This window comes from Physeter macrocephalus, chromosome 11 (genome assembly GCF_002837175.3).
Source record: "Physeter macrocephalus isolate SW-GA chromosome 11, ASM283717v5, whole genome shotgun sequence".
Classification (NCBI taxonomy): domain Eukaryota; kingdom Metazoa; phylum Chordata; class Mammalia; order Artiodactyla; family Physeteridae; genus Physeter; species Physeter macrocephalus.
In genome coordinates, this window is record NC_041224.1 from 53,016,788 (window position 1) to 53,037,454 (window position 20,667).

Consider the following 20,667-nt stretch of genomic DNA (forward strand, 5'->3'; position numbering starts at 1 on the left):
CTTTTGTACCCTTATCCCTGTGCACATACTGTTTTCCCCACTTGGTCTGGAGTGCCTTTCTCCTTTATTTCTGCCTATTGGAACTCTGCCCTTCCTAAGGGTCACCATGTCCATCAAATTGTTCCAGATCTTTCCAACCTCATGTGCTTTTTTTTCTTCCACGGCTCTTTGCTTGCTCCTTATGACATGTTATAGTCTATCCTGTAACATTTGCTGGCTTCTTTGATGAACTCTGCAACTAGACTTTAAATTCTTCTAGGGTAAGGATGAGTCTCACTCACCTCTTCCTTCCTGCCATGTCTAGCCTAGTATCTTGAGGTGGTAAGACTCAAAAAAAGTTTATTTTTTTTTGGTCATGCTGCGCAGCTTGCGGGATCTTAGTTCCCCAACCAGGGATCGAAACTGGGCCCCCCGGCAGTGAAAGCATGGAGTCCTAACCAGTGGACCGCCAGGGAAGTCCCCCAAAAAAGTTTATTGAATTACCACTCCAGTCAGAAGTCTGGAAACGTTATACATTAGCTTAAGTTCAGTCCCTCTTTAGGGAAGAGAAAGTACTTCCTCACATGCCTAGGTAGTCAGTAACTAACGTGCATTCAAGGTATGATTTTAGATTTAGCAGCAAGCCATTGCCTTCCAAACATAAATTTATTCAACTATTCGTGTAACATATTCTCTGTAAAATGTTTGGATTAATAAAAATTTCTCTGAACAGCTCCTATAACAGGTACTAGGAATCCAATATTGAACAAGGCAGGCTTGGCCCTTTTCCTTGAGCAGCTTATGGTTCAGCCTGTCAGAGAGCCATCAAATCCATTACCAACTACAGACACTAACTGAGAGCCCATGATGTATGAGGCATCATGCCAGCAGGGCTGTGCACTGGCTGCAGTGTGCAGAGGGGAGCATCCGGTGACAGGTCACACACAGAATCAGTATCTGGTTGAGGAGATAGGACATATATAAAAACAACAACAAAAACCCAAAAAAACTGCTAAGTACCACATGCTCCTCACCAATCAGGAAATCAGTCACCAGGGGAGGCAGGTCTTTGGAGGCAGGGTTCCTTGCTAAGGCCAGGTAAGTCCGAAAGACGTCGTGGAATGGCTGGCAAAAGGCTGGGCTTGGATACAGGGAAACGAGGGCGTAGTAGGGCCTTCCAGGGAGTGACAGAGGAAGGTACAGTGAATTTAAGAAAAAACAAAGCAACTTTACAGGAGCAAAGCCTTCACCCTATCCTTTCTGTATTAATTCAGCACTCACAATGTACAATGCACTGGCGAGGTGCTGGGTGGTTGTCACATGGGTATAGGGTGTGGCCCTTGCTCCAGAGGAGTTACAGTTCAGACAAGTGCAAAAAGAACCAGCAATCAAGGCAGTATTTCCTCGCCTGGTGTCATTCCATTCTCTGCTTCGACTTAAGAGTAGAGAGCATTATCTCTAGGAGACCACTGTGAAGAGGTCCTTTTGCTTCCTGGTGGTGGAGGGAGGAAGCTGGCACCCAACTGATTACTCTGTCTCATTAGCCAGCTAGTACGTAAGTAGACATTAAATGGTGATGTTCAATAGGGATAGGGGATCTAGCTGGATGATCAGGGGCTGGCAAGTTGGGTGGAGATTCCAAACCTTTCTCTCCCCACTCCACACTCCCTAATTCTTTCTAGAATACTGTAGCTCTTCTTCCATTCTCCTCTGGCACTTAACCATGACTAATAGAACTTAAAAAGAATAGAGTTACTCTTGGGGCACTTCTTGGAGCAAAGGCAAAAAATGTAACAAAATGTCAGATGAAAGAGTCACCTTAGTTCTGAAATGCCTCCTTCAAGGAGAAAAATGTAATCAACAACACCTGACTAAGATGGAAACTATCATGTATATAGAAAAACATATCCCCTCACTTTCTGTCTTCCCTCTTTACCCTTTCTGCCTCTGCCCAGGCAGGACCAATTGTTTGGTCAACATACTAAATAAACCTCTGTCTACAAATAAGAAATGCTGGAGAGGATGTGGAGAAAAAGGAACCCTCCTACTCTGGCGGTGGCAATGTAAATTTGTTCTCTCACTATGGAGAACAGTATGGAGGTTCCTTCAAAAACTAAAAATAGAGTTATCGTATGACCAACAGTCCCACTCCTGGGCATATATCCACAGAAAACCACAATTCGAAAAGATACATGTACCCCTATGTTCACTGCAGCACTATTTACAATAGCCAAGACACGGAAGCAACCTAAATGTCCATCGACAGATGAATGGATAAAGAAGATGTGGTATATATATATATACATACAATGGGATATTACTCAGCCATGAAAAAGAATGAAATAATGCCATTTGCAGCAACATGGATGGACCTAGAGATTATCATACTAAGTGAAGCAAAGACAAATATCATATGATATTGCTTATATGTGGAATCTAAAAAAATCATGCAAATGAACTTATGTACAAAACAGAAACAGAGCCACAGACACAGAAAACAAACTTATGGTTACCAAAGGGGAAAGACAGGGAAGGTTAAATTAGGAGCTTGAGATTAACATATATGACTAGATATAAAATAGAAAACCAACAAGGACCTACTGTATAGCACAGGGAACTACAGTCAATATTTTGTAATAACTTATAAGGGAAAAGATTCTGAAAAAGAATACACACACACACACATACACACACACATATAACTGAATCACTTTGCTGTATACCTGAAACTAACACAACATTGTAAGTCAACTATACTTCAATTTTAAAAAATGCTAAATAAATTTCATATAAGTTAGGAGCTTTAAAGCTCTAATAATTTTCCTTGGCTCTTTCTTTTCCTACTCAAATAAAAAATGCATTGTGGTTCTGACTTTTGATCAGAATTGTTCTAGAATAACATACCTTCTCACGAATGACTTCCTGTGTCTCGAAGAGATCATTTTCTTGATAAGCCCCCTGACTCTCTTTTTGCAAGTCTGGCAGTGTAGTTTATTGGCTATGTAATAGGAAGCTCTTGCCATTAGGGACTGAGCTAAGATCACCAAACTATCTCCCATACATCCTTAGTTGAGCTTTGAATCACAAAAGTAGTAGAAGGCCCAGCATGATATCGCCTCCAAAATGAGCAATCCCTTAATTAAACAGAAGTAAATAGAGGTTACAATGTGTTCCTTAATTAAATAGATGTAAATGCCCAATCACTGTGCTTTCCACACACATCAATTTTGCATCATCTCATTTTCCTGTTTGCCCAGTGGAAATGAAAATTCTGAGGCTCAATTTTGGTCAAAATCTCCCAAGTGTGCCTGCCAGGCTGGGCGTTCAATCATGAATATTTACCTACTGGTTTATAGAAATCTGTAACTGGTGTCTACTCTTCCTTCCTTTGGCATCTGTGGGCTTAGGAATAACTATGAACCTTACATTACTGGACCATCAAAGAGAAGTGGCCCTGCCTTTGCCCAGCAAAGCACCCTGACTCCCACCTTGGGAAAACATACCTGGAGACACTATGTGAAGTGTGTGGTGGGGAAGGGGCATCTAACATAAAAACTGAGCCCTCTGTGTTGGGTGGCACTGGGTGACCCTGAGACAGTGCCTCACGTCTGCTGCCATTCTTTACACCGAATCTCCAAATTCTTCCTGGGGATTGTAAATATAGTTCGTGGAATCGATGATGGTTAATTTTTATGTGTCACCTTGGCTGGGCTATGGTGCCCAATTCTTCAGTCAAACACTAGCCTAGATGCTGCTGTGAAGGTATTTTGTAGTTAACATTAACATTTACAATCAATTGGCTTTAAGTAAAGGAGATTACCCTCCATAACCTTTGGCTTCATCCAGTCAAGTGAAGACTCTAAGGGCAAAAACTGAGGTTTTCTGGAGAAGAAGGAATTCTGCCTCAAGATTGTAACACAGAACTCCTGTCTGAGTTTCCAGCCTGCTGGCCTAAACTACACATTTCAGACTTGCCAGCCTCTACAAATCACATGAACCAATTCTTTAAAATAAATCACCCTCTATGTATATATACAACCTATCGGTTCTCTTTCTCTGGAGAACCCTGACCAATAGGGAATTTGTCTGAATTAGATGAAAACATTTTACTTCCGATTTAGAGAAAATAGCCCACCTCAATCGCAGCTTAAAGCAAGCTAGTCGAGTGCCCTCGAATTGCTAAGATGGGAACAGGACTGGGGTGGAGGGGACGAACTGAGTCCATGCCACTCAAAGTGGTGACCATATGTAGGGAGCTTTCATCTCCTTGCGAGCTCTGGTGAGGCCAGCAACTTGCCAGCTATGAATTGGATGGTTATCAGAGGACAGCAGTGGGTTAACAACACTTTAACTGAGTCAAAGTGCTAATTGGAAGAGAATCCATCTCAATGTATTCCTAGAAACAGTTCTGCTTTCTGAGGCATTAGGAATAAATTGAGGTGGATCCCGTTCCAATTAGAATTTATGATTAAAACCATCATTTCAGGAGGACAAGCTAAGCAAAGCCAGGTGCGTTTGAAAATCTATATGACCGAGGGGTCTTAAAGAAAAAGATGACTTGCCAGGAGAAAGTCGTAGCGACCCAATCTGCCTGGCGCTTTCTCCCCAGTCCCAGAATTTCCAGCAAAGTGACTGATATTTGAAGGTTAGGTTCAAGGAGTATTTTTCATCGACTCATAGGATTTCAGAGCTAAAGGAACCTTTTATAAATGAAGGAATTAAGCTCAGAGAAGAGAAGTGACTTTGCTCCACAGTGACAACAGCCAGGGGTGCCTGTTTCACCACTTCAGCCTGAAGAGTAAAATGAGTCAAGAGTCGAAACAACTCTCTTTGGGTAGCCTCTGCTCTTTTCTCTAAAAACACTACTGAAAAGCCAATGGGAACTTTTCACTTTTTTTTTGCGGTACCCGGGCCTCTCACTGCTGTGGCCTCTCCCGTTGCGGAGCACAGACTCCGGACGCGCAGGCCCAGCGGCCATGGCTCACGGGCCCAGCCGCTCCGCGGCATGTGGGATCCTCCCGGACCGGGGCACGAACCCGTGTCCCCTGCATCGGCAGGCGGACTCCCAACCACTGCGCCACCAGGGAAGCCCTTCACTTTTGAATAGAATCAGTGGGTGGAAGGATTGTGTGCTCAACCTGGCTTTTAGGTCCAGGGAAAATCATACACATTAGGACCTGCCATGTGCCAGGCAGTCTGAAACAAGTCTAGCAGATGTTATCAGAACACCTGCTCTTCACCTAGCACTGCGCTAAGTACTTTACAATAAGTCTTTAAAACACCCCTGTGAGTAGGTCCTATTTCTATTCCCTATTCACACAAGAGGAAATTGAGGCAGAGAGAAGTTAAGCAACTTGCCCAAAGGCACACAGAGAGGAAGTGGCATAGCTGAGACATGAACCTGGGCAGTGTGGGACCAGAACTGACACTCACATTGTGCCCTCCCTTAATCTTCATGCTTTCATCATGGTGATATTACTCTCACCATTTTACAGGCTAGAAAATCAAGGCTCAGGAAATGTGAAGAACCCATCCGAGATCAATGCATTAGCTGTTTTGTAGACCATCTGCCCCCAGATACTACTGCTACACAACTCACCAGTGATTTGTCTCCTGGTGATCTTTCACTCTCCCACCTTCTCTCTGATTGCACATATGACTTCAACAAATTAATTTCCCAAATTAATGTTTACCTTAATGTCTCCAGGTAGAGTAAAGCCAGTTCTTCGTTTGTGGAGAGACAGGTGTTCGGGCCAAGATCTTTATGTGCTTCAGTCCTGAGCAAAGTGCATACAGGTCATTCTTGCCCCCTAGTGTTTCCCAAACTTCCTTGGAAACAATCACCTTGTTAAACATCAGTACAAATCCCAGGACCCCAACCCAGACTCAAGCATTTCTAAACCCCATGGAACAGCCCTAGAAAGCACCATGATTAACAAGTACTCCCATGTGATCCTGTTCCTCAGGGAAATTTGGGAATGCTGGATGAAAGTGACCTTTTTTGACCTCTTCCAGGGCCAAAATTAAATGGCAGCACGATGTCAGACAGACCTGGCTTTGAATATACGGGCTTTACATCAAAAACACTTGATTTGGTCTTTGCTCTATGACTTACCAGCTTAACATTCTCAAATAAGTTTTTTGACTTTTTGATGCCTCAGGGTTCTTCTCTGTAAAATGGGAATAATAATGGCATCTATCTCATGGCGTTGTTCTGAAGAATAGATGAAATAAAGCATATAAAGCACCTAGCATAGTGCCTGTCACGGAGGCAGGGATCAGTGAATGTAAAGTATTTCTTTTTTCTTATTTCCTCTAGTCTAGGGAATTTACATTCTGGGGAATTCAGCATCCTTAGTTCACAAAGGGGCAGCGTCAGCCTTCAGCAGTAGGTGCAAGAGCCAGTGGTAGAGAAGGGCATGCAAGTCCTTAGTACCCCTGAAAGCATACCACACATACCTGTGGGGACAGGAGAAGCAATGAAGGGCACACCTGAGCTCCAAACTGCACAGGCTCCCACTTCTTCCTGGGGAACAGGGCTCACCTCTGCCGCCCAGGTTCCGTCTCAACCTGTCATAGTGACACATGTTCCTACGAGGACTTGGGTCAAATCCATTGACCTTAAAGAGCTCCCAGAGGTCCTGGAAAGCAGAGATCTGGGGAAAAATGTCTCCCTGTGGCTGCGCTGGTCCCTCATCCTCAAGAGCGAGGAAGTCCTGGGGTCTGAGCCTCTCCAGCAGCTCTCAGGTCCAGCTCAGTCAGAAGTACCTCCTCTAAGTCAGCTCAAGCCTGAACCTCAGACCTAAACCTGTAAGGGGGGTGAGGGCAGGCACGTATCCATTCATTCACTTCCTTTTGTCCCTGAGATGGACTAGACCCTGTGCTAGCCCTTTGGACACCCGGCCCTGCCCTGCAGGAGTTTACTACCTAATGAGCAAGGGTCACACAGTGTTAGTATCATGAGGGGTAAGCTCCAAGTGCCTCAAAAAGTCATTTCCAATTGTTTCAAACCCTCAACACAGCTCACAGGGACGGGGTCACTTGGCTCCTGCCGACACCCACCAGCTTCGTCTCACACCCCTTTCCCACTTGCCAAGTGCACACCAGCCACCTGGCTTCTTTCTGTTCAGTGAACAAACCAAGCTCTTTTTAGGCGCAGGACCAGGCTCTCTCCTCGACCCTGCCCCTCCTCTTGTCTGGACTTCTTAAGTGTGCCTCCTCCAGGGAGTCCACCCTTGATCCGCAGACCAGGAGACTTCCAGTCCCGTTTATCTTTGTGTCCCCAGCACGGAGCATTGCACCTAGCGTATGCGGTATCAGAACCACATAGTTTTCAGCTGAACATTTAATAACTTATCATTGATTCCTTCCACTTTCTTGTCCCATATATCCAAGCGAGAGATGTGCCCACATCTCTGTCATCACTGAAAAAAACCGAGAGATGCCAACCTTTTGCAGCAAAATCCTAGTGGATGCTGTAAAATTACAGATACTCTCTTAGCAGGAGCCCACTTGAATTCTTATTTTGGGGCGGGCATTGCCTCCCACAACAGAAATAGTAAAACACCACTTTAGTAGGAGAAAGAGACCCAGCAGATTTTTCACTATTGGTTGTGGTGGTGTTTTTAACAGCAAACCTTGTTTTCCTAGTACCCACTGGTGACCTGGGGCCAACTGTTGAACTTTGTGAGCTGATTGTTAGACCTAGACGTTATTAAAAATTATATAAATGTGCAGTTAAATAAATTACATTAAAAGCAAAGGTAATAAATATGCAAAACACATCACTTCCTGTTTGTTCTATGGCATTTTTGTGTTATCTATGCTCTTGAGGTTATCGACATCTCTCGCATCTGTGTGGTGGTGGATGTACTATAATGGTGTGCAACTCCTTCTCTCTTCCTGACTCTGCATCTAGTGACATGATGTAGGTAGACTGAAATCAACATAGTGAGAACATTTACGAAGGAAATTGGCAAATGCTACAAACCAGAGCTTATTCATTTTTTTTTTAGGGAGCTTGTTTTTAAGCATCTACCAGCATACCACTGGTATGGGGTCAAAGGCAAATGGGGTCAGTCCCTGATTCCCAGAAGTTTGCAGTTCAGTGGCAGACACACATGCGCGCGCGCGCGCGCGCGCGCGCACACACACACACGCGCGCGCGCACACACACACACAGGGTTAAGCGTGAACCAAGGCAGAATGGCATGTATTAAATGGAGCAATGGACAACAGACAGGAAGTGGGTGGCTGGAATCTGACAGATTTGCCTTCAGATGTGGGACATAAGATGAAAAGATTCACAGAGGAGGCCCAGAACATCTGCTTTGCCACCTAACTAATTTTCTGGATCCTTACTAATAAATTATTCAGACAGATCTTTACATAGGCACCAACTTTCAGCCTGTGATCAATTCATACACTTACCTTAAGTTGAGGTGCTTTTAGCTTCTTCCTCTGTCAGAAGGAGATCAATAGGTACAGGTCAGACTGTTTGAATATATCAGAGAGCTTGGAACGCCTCCAAAGATGGGTGCTGAGAACCAGGAACTCCACGTGGTTAGGAATCATTTGGCCTTTTCATCACTGGAGCTCAGTCAAGCGTGTATTGATTTTTCTCCAAAAGATTTACCAATTTGAAGCAGTAGCTCCCAAACCAAGATAAAATATTAATAGTATTAAAAAGGTATTAGACTCCATTTTTGTGATTATAAAGGCAAAAAAACTGTTAAAAACGTTAAAAGATGGGAGGGGAGTTCAAAGCCAGCCAAGCTGCTAATAGTGATCGCAGAGTGGTCTCCAAGCCTTGAGTCAAAGAGAACATTCCTGGTTTGTTCCCTACCCGTCTTAATGGGGTTGTCAGGGGATGCTCTGTTGAACGTGAAACAGTTTTATTCCAATTTAACCTATATATTTGTTTGTAGCACTTTAAGAGAAACAGGCCAGCCATTTTCAGCTTTTAGATTATATCTACACACCTATGTATTTCTATGTCTATGTCTATATCTATCTATCTGAGAGTGAAAGGAAAAAGATATTAAGGGAGGACAGAAGAGTGGGAGGAGAAGGAAAGGAGAGGGGACAGAGGGAGAAGAGAGGGAAGAAGTGAGGAGGGAGAGGAAGAGAGCTAGGGCAGAGGGGAAAGCAGTGCAGTCAGGCTTGCGGGCAACACGGGACTAGATCTGAATCCCAGCTCTTCCACGGGCATCAATTACTATTCCAATCTCAGCCTCGGCTTTCTCATCTGTAAAATGGGGGTGAGATAACTTTCACGGCCAGGTTTTCCAGAGAATCAGGTGAGCGCAGATGAGTAAAGAGCAGTCCCAGCGTGTCCACTCCCTAAGTGTGGACGTCGCAGTGACCGGTGCTAGTGGGGGTTATGTATCTCTTTGAAAGCACGCACTTTCTCCCCTGTGTCCTGGGTTTGGCATCCCTTGAAAGTGGAGCCCAAGTGTCCACCCACCTGAGAAGATAGCACCGGCCTGCCGGGTGCCAGGGCGTTTCCGCTGCAGAGGATGCCAGGATTCCTGTGGTTTCATCCAGCCGCTTGTCAGCGCACCACGGAGGTACAGCCAACCACCAATGAACCTTCTGCAAAGATAGTTTGCTTCATACGATCTCCATCCATAACCTTTACTGGTCTCTATAGAGTCATTACGACCATTAGGCTGTGGACTCAGCACTGCTTTAGCTCTTAAGTTAATACAACCAAGACTTCTTTACTTTCCTATTGGGAAGGAACATGTGCCATTTTAGTGATTTCTTATATCATTCCATAAGTAAATCAAATATTCTTTCAAGCCCAGTTATCAAGACTGTGTCCTCTGATACCACGTCTTCCATCAAACTGCGGTAATCCAGATCAACACATTTTAAACCTCTGCTATCTCCTAATACCATCCCTACTAGATAGAGTAATTAAATTTGTACTTTTTTTTTACAAGTCGTACTCAATAAATCTGAATAAATTAACAACGCATTACTAAGACTGCTACATTAAATTTGCATAGTGCGTTTAATGAATATGCAACTGCAAGTGAAAAGGTCTGCTACTGCGAACCTCTCACATTAGCATAACTACTTCCAGCATGTTTCTTAAATAATGCACTCATTTGCACATCACTGACTTGGCTAATTCTAACTTCAGTCAGGGTAGCCTTGTAATTAAGACTCTTGCTTTAATTTTTAATGAAGTTTATGTTACATCAATCCTGACAGTAATGAGGGGACATGGAAACAAAAAGGCTGCTAATAATTAAATTCACAAACCAGTTTGAGGGATAATAATTCCTGAGGAGAAATTACATGACTAATTATTAATTAAATATTCATACTATTGCACAGCCATCTCACTTAACTGCTCTTCTTGTCGGTAATAATATTGAGCTGTGGATGCCTTTTGCCAACCATTCGGAGTTTAAGGTCTCTGGTTAATTTTAGTGTGCTGTTAATCAATATGACACAAAAAATAAAATTGTTTTAATTGGCATCATTTTATTGTGTCTAAATATTACTACAGTTGGTTTAGTTTGTGGAGAATTAATCTAGTTAGTCAGTGCCTGTTTTATGGAAACATAAATCCAGTTTATATCCATAAACATCTAATGGCAGGACAACTTGACCTTTTTTTTTGTAACATTACTGTTTACAGATAATTACACCAACTCTTTAAAAGGTTATTTAATAGCTTTGCATTCATCACAGTAAAATGAAAAACATGCAATATTATTTAACTCCAGCCTGTTCTGAGGAGGTCTCTGAGACCCCCATTTACCCCTGCTGAAAAGTAAGCAATATTAATGTGTGGGTTTTTAGGAAATGTATGAGAGCTTTCTTTGAATGTGTACAAACAGATTTACATGTTTGGGTCTGGATCTTCGAACGTCTAACTCATAATTGAGATGCAGTCTGGTAAGGAAGAAAATGTTTCTTACTGTTATAACTTCCCATTGCAGGAAAACACGAGGATGGAGTTTTTATGAGTCTGGATATCAGAAATGGCAACAATTTCCCTACAAAATTCAGTAAACAAACATTACAAAGCCAGAGAAATTACTATGATGAAGCCTAATTGGCTGCAATATTTATTGTAGACATGCTTTTTTTTCTCCTTCTATTTTCTGAGCGGTATTTAGGCATCTGCATTTCTAATGAGAATGTCCCCATCTGTGGGCAAGTTTAGCAAGGACAAGAAAAGATCGACAATATTTAAATTGATAACATTAATCATTAAATTAAAACAGATCATGACATTCGTTTAAAGCTCTGATAAATTCAGAACAAGATGCTTCACGGAGACCATTATGCATATTATAAAATTAAATAGACACAGAAAAGGGATCTTTTTATCCTGCAGGGGCCTGTGGAATTTCTGGGCCAGGGCAAACATTTCATTTCATTTTTCTAATAATTCAAACTAGCTGATTCATCAAAGTGGACCAAGTCGGTGACCATAAACCATGGGGCAAGGATTCCCCTCAGCAACTCTTGTCACTACTACAAACTGACAGGTTTGTAGGGCATTATTACTGGGCCTGATGTGTATCAACTGCTCGCTTTTACTAAATCTTTAAAATCTTTTCAACTTTTCTTTTAAAATCTACTCACTTAAACTAACACCTGAAGGCGATTGGAAAAGATCACTCACGGTGTAATAGTTTACGGGCGCGGGTCAGCGTATAGATGTCACAGTAAGTCCTGGGTCCCTGGTCCTGCTTTTTGATTCCTTCATTTCAGGAAACCTTCTATGTGAGAAACCTTACCTGAAGAGCAGTAAGACCTCCAAACTGGGCAAAGTGAAGACAAAGAAGTGACCAGGCTCGCGGACTAAACTCTGGGGTACTTGTTCTGGAGGAACACGCAGAGTCCCGCCCTTTTTCCTTTCATTGCCAGGTGCATGCTATACCTGTCCCAGGTGTAGTAAGTGGAGGAAACCATCCAACACCATGGAAACCAGCTGACCAGAAGGACCTCATCATCTCCTCGTAGGGAAGCAGCCAGAGTGCCAGCAAAGGGTTAGTGCTTGGAAGCCAGAAACACCCAGGTTCTAATCTTCCTTGGCCTTAGTGAATAGCTTTAATAGCTTCATCTCTCTGAACCGTGGTCTCCTTTTCTGAATGGGGATGGTCATGCCCCCTTGGCAGGTTGTTGTGAGAATTAGTCACACATGCAAGTGCTTAACTCTGTGCCAGGCTCATGAGAGACAGGAGCAAAATGCCAGTGATCCTGATTATTGTTAATCTTCCCAAGGAAGATTGCCAGAAGTTTTACCATTGGAGAGTCACTCCTTTGAGATAAACACCACTGTCTCAAAGCTTCTTTTTTAAAATGCAGATTGTATACCTTGAAAGGGGATGGCAGATATAAGGTCAGTTTTGGTCACCAAAGCCTTTGTGTGAGCTAGTGTACCAGCTCCCTTTTTTCTGTAACAAAGGCAGATAAGGCAATACTAGAGAGGTGAGTTAGTGGAAGGAGAAGGGTTGAAGTGGAAAAGGAGGCTATAGAAAGGGGAGGTGGAGTTGCGAGGGAAAAATATTATCTACGTCTGGGCTATTTAATCACCAAGGTACAATATAAGGAACTCCAAGAAAAAACAAAAACCTACCCGGTGGATGTGGATTCCAATGTTCTTGAGCTTTAGTCCTGTAAAATGACAACCATTAAGGGTATGATGACCGTGCACCCCAATTTTTTAGACTGGCTTAATTTTAGTTATTCTGTCTGGTATCTTTCAGGACTTGGTTGGTTGGAGGAAGAGGGAAGAGGTAGTCTAGGTCATAAATTGTCTCCACTGAAAGGCCCATCTTATGATGAAACTCCAGAAAGAAAGGGCACACGGCCTCGTAAGTATTTAACGAGCATCATGAGATACCTGTCTTAAATGCCAAGTACCCAAAGGAGAAAGCCTTTTCTCCCACCTGTCTTCTCCACACTCCTTAGCAGATTGTCCAAGAAAGTACCACCCAGAGCTGCCCTACCTGTAGCCATTCCAGGGTGGAGTAGCTTGAGGAAAGTTTCTGGTGTTTGGCTCTCTCTGGCCCTTCTCTAGGAAGGCATGGGATGGAGAAACAGATTTCGAATTGGACAAACTCCAGCCCCTTCATTTTACTTGTGGTGTGATTTGGATAACTGGTTTGACCTCCTCAAGCCTCGTGTAAAATGGGGAGACCACCATGTACCTCACAGGATGATGCTGAGGGTTAAAGGGCATCAGTGTGAAAAGGTTCAGGTGCACAGTAATTGTACATAACAATCCCTTTTCCTTATCCCAGAATCAAGCCAAAATCTCCTTCTGGGTCATGAGGACTTATTGCTGGAGGAGAGTTACATATGGATTTCAAAGTTCTTGAGTCTGTTTCTATAAAATCACATTTACCATGCTTTTTTTTTTCCTTGACCAATCATCTAGATTTTTGAGGTCAGGACTTATTTCAATTCTGCAGTCCAGCAGTCTGCCTAAATTGCTATGAGGATTAGAAGAGTATTTGTAAAATAACAGTATCTGGTACATAGCAAGTGTAAATAAATAAAAATCTCAAAACCACGAAACCAATCCATTCTCATTTATACCCCTCCTTCATCTGCCCGCACACTCCATTATCAACAAATGGCAGACATACATGCAATTTCTTACCTCTGTGCTTTTGCAGATGACTTGAGTGATTTTCCCTTTCTACTCAACCACCTATCAAACTCTTATTCAAAACCCAGCTTAACGACTACTTTTTTCATAAACGCTTCCCTTATATCACTTCTCTTGTCTCTGTCTTTCCTGTGCTTCTTCTATAGTGTGCCCAGCCTTCTATTACTCTTTGCACACTGTGCTATGGGTAATCTATTTTCACTTCTCCTACTGGGGAAGGACTGTGTACAGTCTTGGTATCCCCAGTTCCTTGTATACTGCAGGGCACACATTGGCACTCCTCAGATATTTGTGGACTCAAATTGAATTCATGTGACAAATAGCAATTCCAGGATTATATTTATAAACATGAACATCAGAATTTCATTATATATCTCATAATAATTAAGTAACAAAACATTTTTCTTCTTTTCCTTTTTTTTAAGAGGCAAGACGACCAGGGTAATGAGATGTGAGCAGAGACGTGAAAGTGGAATGAAGGTGGGGAAAGGTGGGGAAGAAAGTGATGTGTGCATTATAAACAGCAATTTCCTACAGGTTAGGATCAATTCAGAAGGAACCATTCATTGGCATCATCAATGGTTATGAGGTAACAAATAGAAAATTCCTGTCTGAGTCTTAATTAAAAGGACCCCTAAATGTCCCAAGTCAGTTGGCACATATGTACATTTTTTTTTCACAGTTATAAAATTATCTGTCACGATGTCAAGCCTGAACCCAAGAGCGTTTGCAGGCTGCAATGCTGACATCCTTCCTCCTTAATCCAAGAACTAGAAGCCATCTGATGTGAAAGCAAACAACAAGTAACAATTACAAGTCAAAATGCCCAGCTGCTCGCCAGGGATGGACAGGTGGGTTACCTATGCCCAAAGCAGCTGACCAACCACCACCATCTCCTGAGCATTTATGGTATGGTCAACGTAGGAGATGTGGAGCCTGTGGTCCAGTGGATGCCCCTTTTCATGACGGGACCTGTTTTCACAGAGAGGATGTGTGAAGTCAGGAAGAACTGTTGGAGTATAGAATTAAGAGGGGAAAATCACTGCAGGCTAGCATGCTCCTTTTCATCCTCTCTTCCCCGAAACATTGACCAGCTCCCTCAGATCTGTTCTCTGCCTTCTCTTCTGTCAGAGACAATCATTTGTAGTGATTAAGAGCTCAGACCCAGGAATTCCCTGGTGGTCCAGTGGTTAGGACTCCATGCTTCCACTACAGGAGGCATCGGTTTGATCCCTGGTTGGGGAACCAAGATCCTGCAAGCGGTGCGGCACAACCAAAAAAAAAAAAGAAGAAAACAAAAAGAACTCAGATCCAGAGTCACCTTTTTCAGTTCAAATCCCAGCTCTTCCATTCATTAGCTGTGTGACCACGGACAAGTTACTTCACCTCTGTGTCTCATCTCTGGAACATGTATTGTTAAGAGAAAAAAGTTAGAGAGTAATATGTTTAGTGTAGTTCTGTTTTCAAATTGGGAAAAACTCTAGATTCTTGTGTGAGAATAGAGAAAGAGTGGTAGGATACATATCATATGTTAACACGTGAATATCTGAGGATGGGGAAGATTGTTAATATTTCCTTTATTCGCCTTGAACTTATTTTAAAAATCTAATAACATAAGTAAAAAGAGAAGAATGGGAGATTGAGGAATTGATATCCCTTCTGTTTCAAAAGAGGATTTTTGACTGGTTGCAGGAAAAATAAATGTAGTATAGTAAAATGAAGCTAGAGGTTAAATTAGTACCAGGAATTTCCTACAGTAAGCATGTATCACTTTAATAATGAGAAAAAAAATTAAAATTAAAAATGAAGGAACATTGTCTCCATCAAATGGTACTACTCTCTCCTTTAGTCTTGTGCTTGTTATTTTTAACACTTTATAAATTACAATAGTTGCACTCTTTCATTAAAGGAAATCTGGAAAATTCACAGCTGTGTCAAAAGAAGGAAAAAGTATTTCACCCATGTTGACATCATCCAAAAGCAATCACTGCTGGTAATGGAGTGTATTTCCTTTCGGACTTTTCTTTTCCCTGCATGTACATGTTTTTGGTGATAATACTGTGAATATACACTGTAACTGCTGACTCCTAGTTCTTGGCCTGCTTTCCTCTCCAGACAGCCTGTCCTCCTTGGCAATGGTAAGAACAGGAAAAGCAATCCACATAACAGGCTGTTACAACTGCTACAACCCCCAGCTTATGTGGGAGGAGGCTTAGATAGAATGTGCCTTCCAGGTGACAACTCCTTCAGAATGTCCAAGTGACTGCGTGGAGGGAAAAATACCTGATTGATTGCAATGAAACCAAGAGAGAAACAACAAATCTACAGTCTCCTGGCACATATGTACACTCTCCTTTCATGGTTAGAAAACTGTCTGTCATGATGTTGATGTCTGTCCCCCTCACATTCCTCCTGAATTTACCCGTGGAATTTCTTATCATAAGGGAGGTGCCTCCTTGTCAAAGTCACTGGGTGGAGGGAGTGCTCAGTGTAGCCGATATGGAAGCCATAACCCCAACTGGCAACCTCCTACTCTGTCCTCGGCCTCCTCACTCCTGCAGCCAAAAATGTACAAATTATTCCAACTTTGCTCACCTCTCCTTGATTTGTCTGTCTCCCTATAAAGCCCTGTCGAAATTCACACCTTTTTATGAATTTCCTAATTTAATTCATTTTCTTTCTTTTTTTTTTTCTTTTTATGTGGGCCATTTTAAAAGTCTTTATTGAACTTGTTACAATATCGCTTCTGTTTTATGTTTTGGTGTTTTGGCCACGAGGCATGTGGGATCTTAGCCCCCCGACCAGGGATCGAACCCAAACCCCCTGCATTGGAAAGGCAAAGTCTTAACCACTGGACCACCAGGGAAATCCCTAATTCTTTTTCTATCTACTGACCTACTTTTATCTCTTTTCTTCCAGTACAGTAGATTCCTACTCTGAATCCTCCCTCTGATCAATGCTGTCCATGCAATGTTGTCCTCCTTCCCTGCCTCACTATAACAAAAAAGCTTTTGCTTATTTTATTTCGTAATCTCGGTAACAGCATTTGTAGTGGTTGTATAATCTTTGATAGATTACGTCATAATTTACTCAAATATCCTCTCATTGGTTGAACCCTTGGGTTGTTCCAATTCTCCACTGTCAGGAATGGTACTGTAGTAAACATTTTGCAGCATGAAACTTTAAAAAAAATTTTACTATTTTTTTTCCCCTTAGAACAGAGTCCAAGTAGTGGAGATATTGATGTTTTATTTCCTTGGGAAAGAAGCTTTATCCTCTATTAAAAATCAAGCATTTCCCAAACATATTCATGAATGTTCCAGATTCTTCTGTGAGGGGTGAGTAATAGAAATGTTTTCCTTTCAGGTAAAGAATATTTTCTCTCCTTTCCCCCTTCCTTCTCCTCTTTACCTTACTTTCTTCTCAGAATCTACTTAGAAATCAAAACAAAACACCAAAGCACAAACCTTAGGAGAGCACTGTCTGTGCTGCTCCTCCAAGCAATACAGTTATGGGCAAGTTACTTTACATCTTTACCGAATCCTTCCCTTTGGTAAAATCACCTCCAATACCCCATTCAGTGCTAAAGGTCTTTGAATCCTTAAGCCTGTCTCTGTTCTGCTTTGACCCAGCCCTCCTTCTTCAAGTGCACCCCTCTCTACTTTCATAATTAGCAACTAAGAATGTTCACTTTGTTAGAACTAAGCAAGCAAATAAATAAGCAGGAAAAACTACTCTTAAGAAAAGCATTGGGCAAATGCTTTATGCTTTGTCACACTCAAAGCATTTTCTACTTCTTTCTTCTTCACCTTTTCTACTTCTTCTACCTGGAAAGGGAAATTATGGTTCCAAAAGGTTTTCTGTAGAGCTGACAATGCCTACTTTTACAGGGAAAGTTATCTTATTTTCTTTTTCAAATGTACTCCTATACCCAGAAGGTTTAGGATTAAATTCTCAGAGTGGTCCTGCCTTTGATAGTCTTAGATTTGGGGGCTAGAGAAATCATACCCCTTGCCCATTTTATAAGTCATGACAACAATAATAGTTCCTAATTGACTAGTATTTTATAATTAGAAAAGCACTTCTACTTATGTTATACCATTTATCCTTCCATACAAGTGTATGAGTGAATTAGGTGGTATACATGTGCTTATTCTTACTTTATGAAGGAGGAAACTGAGACTCTGTAGAATTACCTGTCTACGACATGACAGCCAAACCTCTTGGACTTGGATCCAATGACTCCAGATTCAGTGTTCTTCTTCTTTTCTTTTTTTTTATAAATTTATTTATTTTACTTTATTTTATTTTTGGCTGTGTTCGGTCTTCATTGCTGCACACAGCCTTTCTCTAGCTGTGTTGAGCGGGGGCTGCTCTTCGTTGCAGTGCGCGGGCTTCTCATTGCAGTGGCTTCTCTTGCTGTGGAGCACGGGCTCTAGGCACGCGGCCTTCAGTAGTTGTGGTACGTGAGCTCAGTAGTTGTGGCTCACGGGTTCTACAGCACAGGCTCAGTAGTTGTGGCGCACGGGCTTAGCTGCTCCACGGCACGTGGGATCTTCCCTGACCAGGGCTCGAACGCGTGTCCCCTGCATTGGCAGGTGGATTCTTAACCACTGCGCCACCAGGGAAGTCCAGTGTTCTTTTTCTGACATAGATCTACCTGCAAAACAACCAAATGTACTTAAGTGAATCGGATAATGTGATATTTATAAAACTTAGAAATCTTAGGAAATACAATATTCTAAGTTAGAGAAAGTTATGGTTCTTTTCAAGATTAATCAGAAAATACTCTTGCTTTACTTTATTAAACATGAATCTACATAATAAGAAGGACAAGAATAATTTACATGATTTAACTTAAAAATACCTATTGAGAATTCACTGTGTGCTACCATGTGTCAAACATGATATATGTATTATTATCTTAGCTAGTCCTTACATAACAGGTCTTTGAGGAACAAACCAATACTATTCCTATTTCACAGATAGGCAAACAGATTTGGAGAGGCTGATAATTTGCCTGAGTCACAGAGAAAGAGATGGGGGAGATAGGATCTAAACCTGGGTCTGTTCAACTCGACAGCTGGAGTTTACAGCATGGTTTGACATTGCCTCTCCCAACACCTCACAACTGAAAACCTGATCTCAGGATCAAATGACAAGCTTGAATAGTCTCTGATTAGGATTGTAGATGGGTTGGGATATAGTATCAGGCACGACCCTGTTTCCATCAAATACCTGACTCCTTTCTCACTATTCCCATCAGGTCCCTTCAACACGAGTAGAGACAAAAATAAGAGACTGGAATCTCCAGGGGAAGTCATTTTACTACTTTTTACCAGCTCTGATAGTTAAAAATGCCTTCCTTATATTGGGCTAACCCCCAGCTCCTATTGGCTTCCATCCACTGGATCCTGGTTTTAGCTTTTAGGCGCCAGAGAAAAGGTCTAACAGTTCGTGTAGCATGAAATTTGGAGACAATTATAGTGTGTCCTCTGAGCCTGCTCTTCTTCAGAATAAAAATGTACAGTTTTTCAGATATTTCTCCAATGACATGATTTCAACCTTACTTCCTTGGTGAACATCCTTGTTTTAAACTAAATGTGATTCTCTAGACGTGGTCATCCTGGAGAAGAGCAGGATTATCCCCTTCTCTTCTAAATGCTCTAGATCTGCCCAAGAGACCCACTAGCCTTCTTGCCCCCATACTGTTTGGTTTTATTGAGTTTATAATGTACAAAAGCCCCATATCCATGTCAGACAAGATGTTGATAAGTGCTGTGTCCCCAGGTGCTGTGCTTGTGCAAATGTCTTTTTCTGATCAAATGCAAACATATACTTTTACTCTTCCTTACATTACTTTATCTTCTCTTGAAGTAGACTTGGCTCCCAAATTCTAAACTGCTAAGATTCTAAGACAGTTTTATTCAAGTCATTACAGAGAAATCAAACCCAGCCTTTAAAATAGCCAACATCAAGGTCTCTAGAATTAATGAGTCACAATTTATCAAGTATCCCATGACTGACAGACTAAAGACATTTGTCTTGTTTCTAATTTGTTTGGCCGCTGTAAGCAATGCTACAAGAAATGTACTTGCGCATATATCTTCACATACTGGTGTTTCATTTTGAAAAAACGGAGTCTCAGAAGCAGTGTTGCTGGGTCAGAGGGTGTGTGCTGCTGTAATCCTAATAGATATTACCAGATGATTTTACCAAAAATTCATAATAGTTCAATTATGCTGTCAACGTATCGGGTAGTGAGAAGAGTTAGAAACAGATAAAGAAAAAAGTAGGACAGTGAAATAAAGCTAGGTGTGAAATAAGTCTTTGAATTTTTATATATTACACATGTATTGCTTTGATAAGCAGGAAAAAAAGGTTTAAAAAAACTAAATGAGGTAGTGTGCTACATGAGGGGCAAGTTTTTCGCTAACATCCCAAGGGTCTCTGGCCCAATGAGTGGAGTTTGATAGTAATACTTGCTACAAATGTATGATAAACAGATAAAGAAAAAAGTAGGACAGTGAAATAAAGCTAGGTGTGAAATAAGTCTTTGAATTTTTATATATTACACATGTATTGCTTTGATAAGCAGGAAAAAAAGGTTTAAAAAAACTAAATGAGGTAGTGTGCTACATGAGGGGCAAGTTTTTCGCTAACATCCCAAGGGTCTCTGGCCCAATGAGTGGAGTTTGATAGTAATACTTGCTACAAATGTATGATAAAAAAAAAAAAAAAAACTAAGTGAAAAATTTCCTCATAAAGCTTTTCGTTAACAAGCCTGCCTAAGCAATTGTCTCTCTTCCTCTGCACTCCTGAAGTATTTACTATTTGCAACACTCCCTATTTGTTCCACTCATGAGGCAATTAATCAAAGGACGTGACCACCAACTGTTCTACTGTTATAATGAGCTGTCGTTCAAGACCTTCATTGCCATCCATATCTTCAAGGCCAAAGAGCTCAGGCTTGGAATCCAGCTCACCAGGGCTCAAGTTCCAGCCATTTACCCAATTTCCCAAGTGTGTGGCCTTGAAATATT

At 41.8% G+C, this 20,667-nt stretch overlaps 2 non-coding genes across 2 annotated transcripts; both read left to right on the plus strand.

The window, feature by feature from the left end:
* Positions 1-19,968: 19,968 nt before the first annotated feature.
* On the plus strand, positions 19,969-20,117 carry LOC112066294 (small nucleolar RNA SNORA62/SNORA6 family). The gene has a single exon (XR_002892537.1). It is a non-coding gene; the product is annotated as a small nucleolar RNA SNORA62/SNORA6 family (small nucleolar RNA).
* Positions 20,118-20,194: 77 nt separating this feature from the next.
* Positions 20,195-20,343, plus strand: LOC112066293 (small nucleolar RNA SNORA62/SNORA6 family). The gene has a single exon (XR_002892536.1). It is a non-coding gene; the product is annotated as a small nucleolar RNA SNORA62/SNORA6 family (small nucleolar RNA).
* The last annotated feature ends 324 nt before the right edge of the window (positions 20,344-20,667 follow it).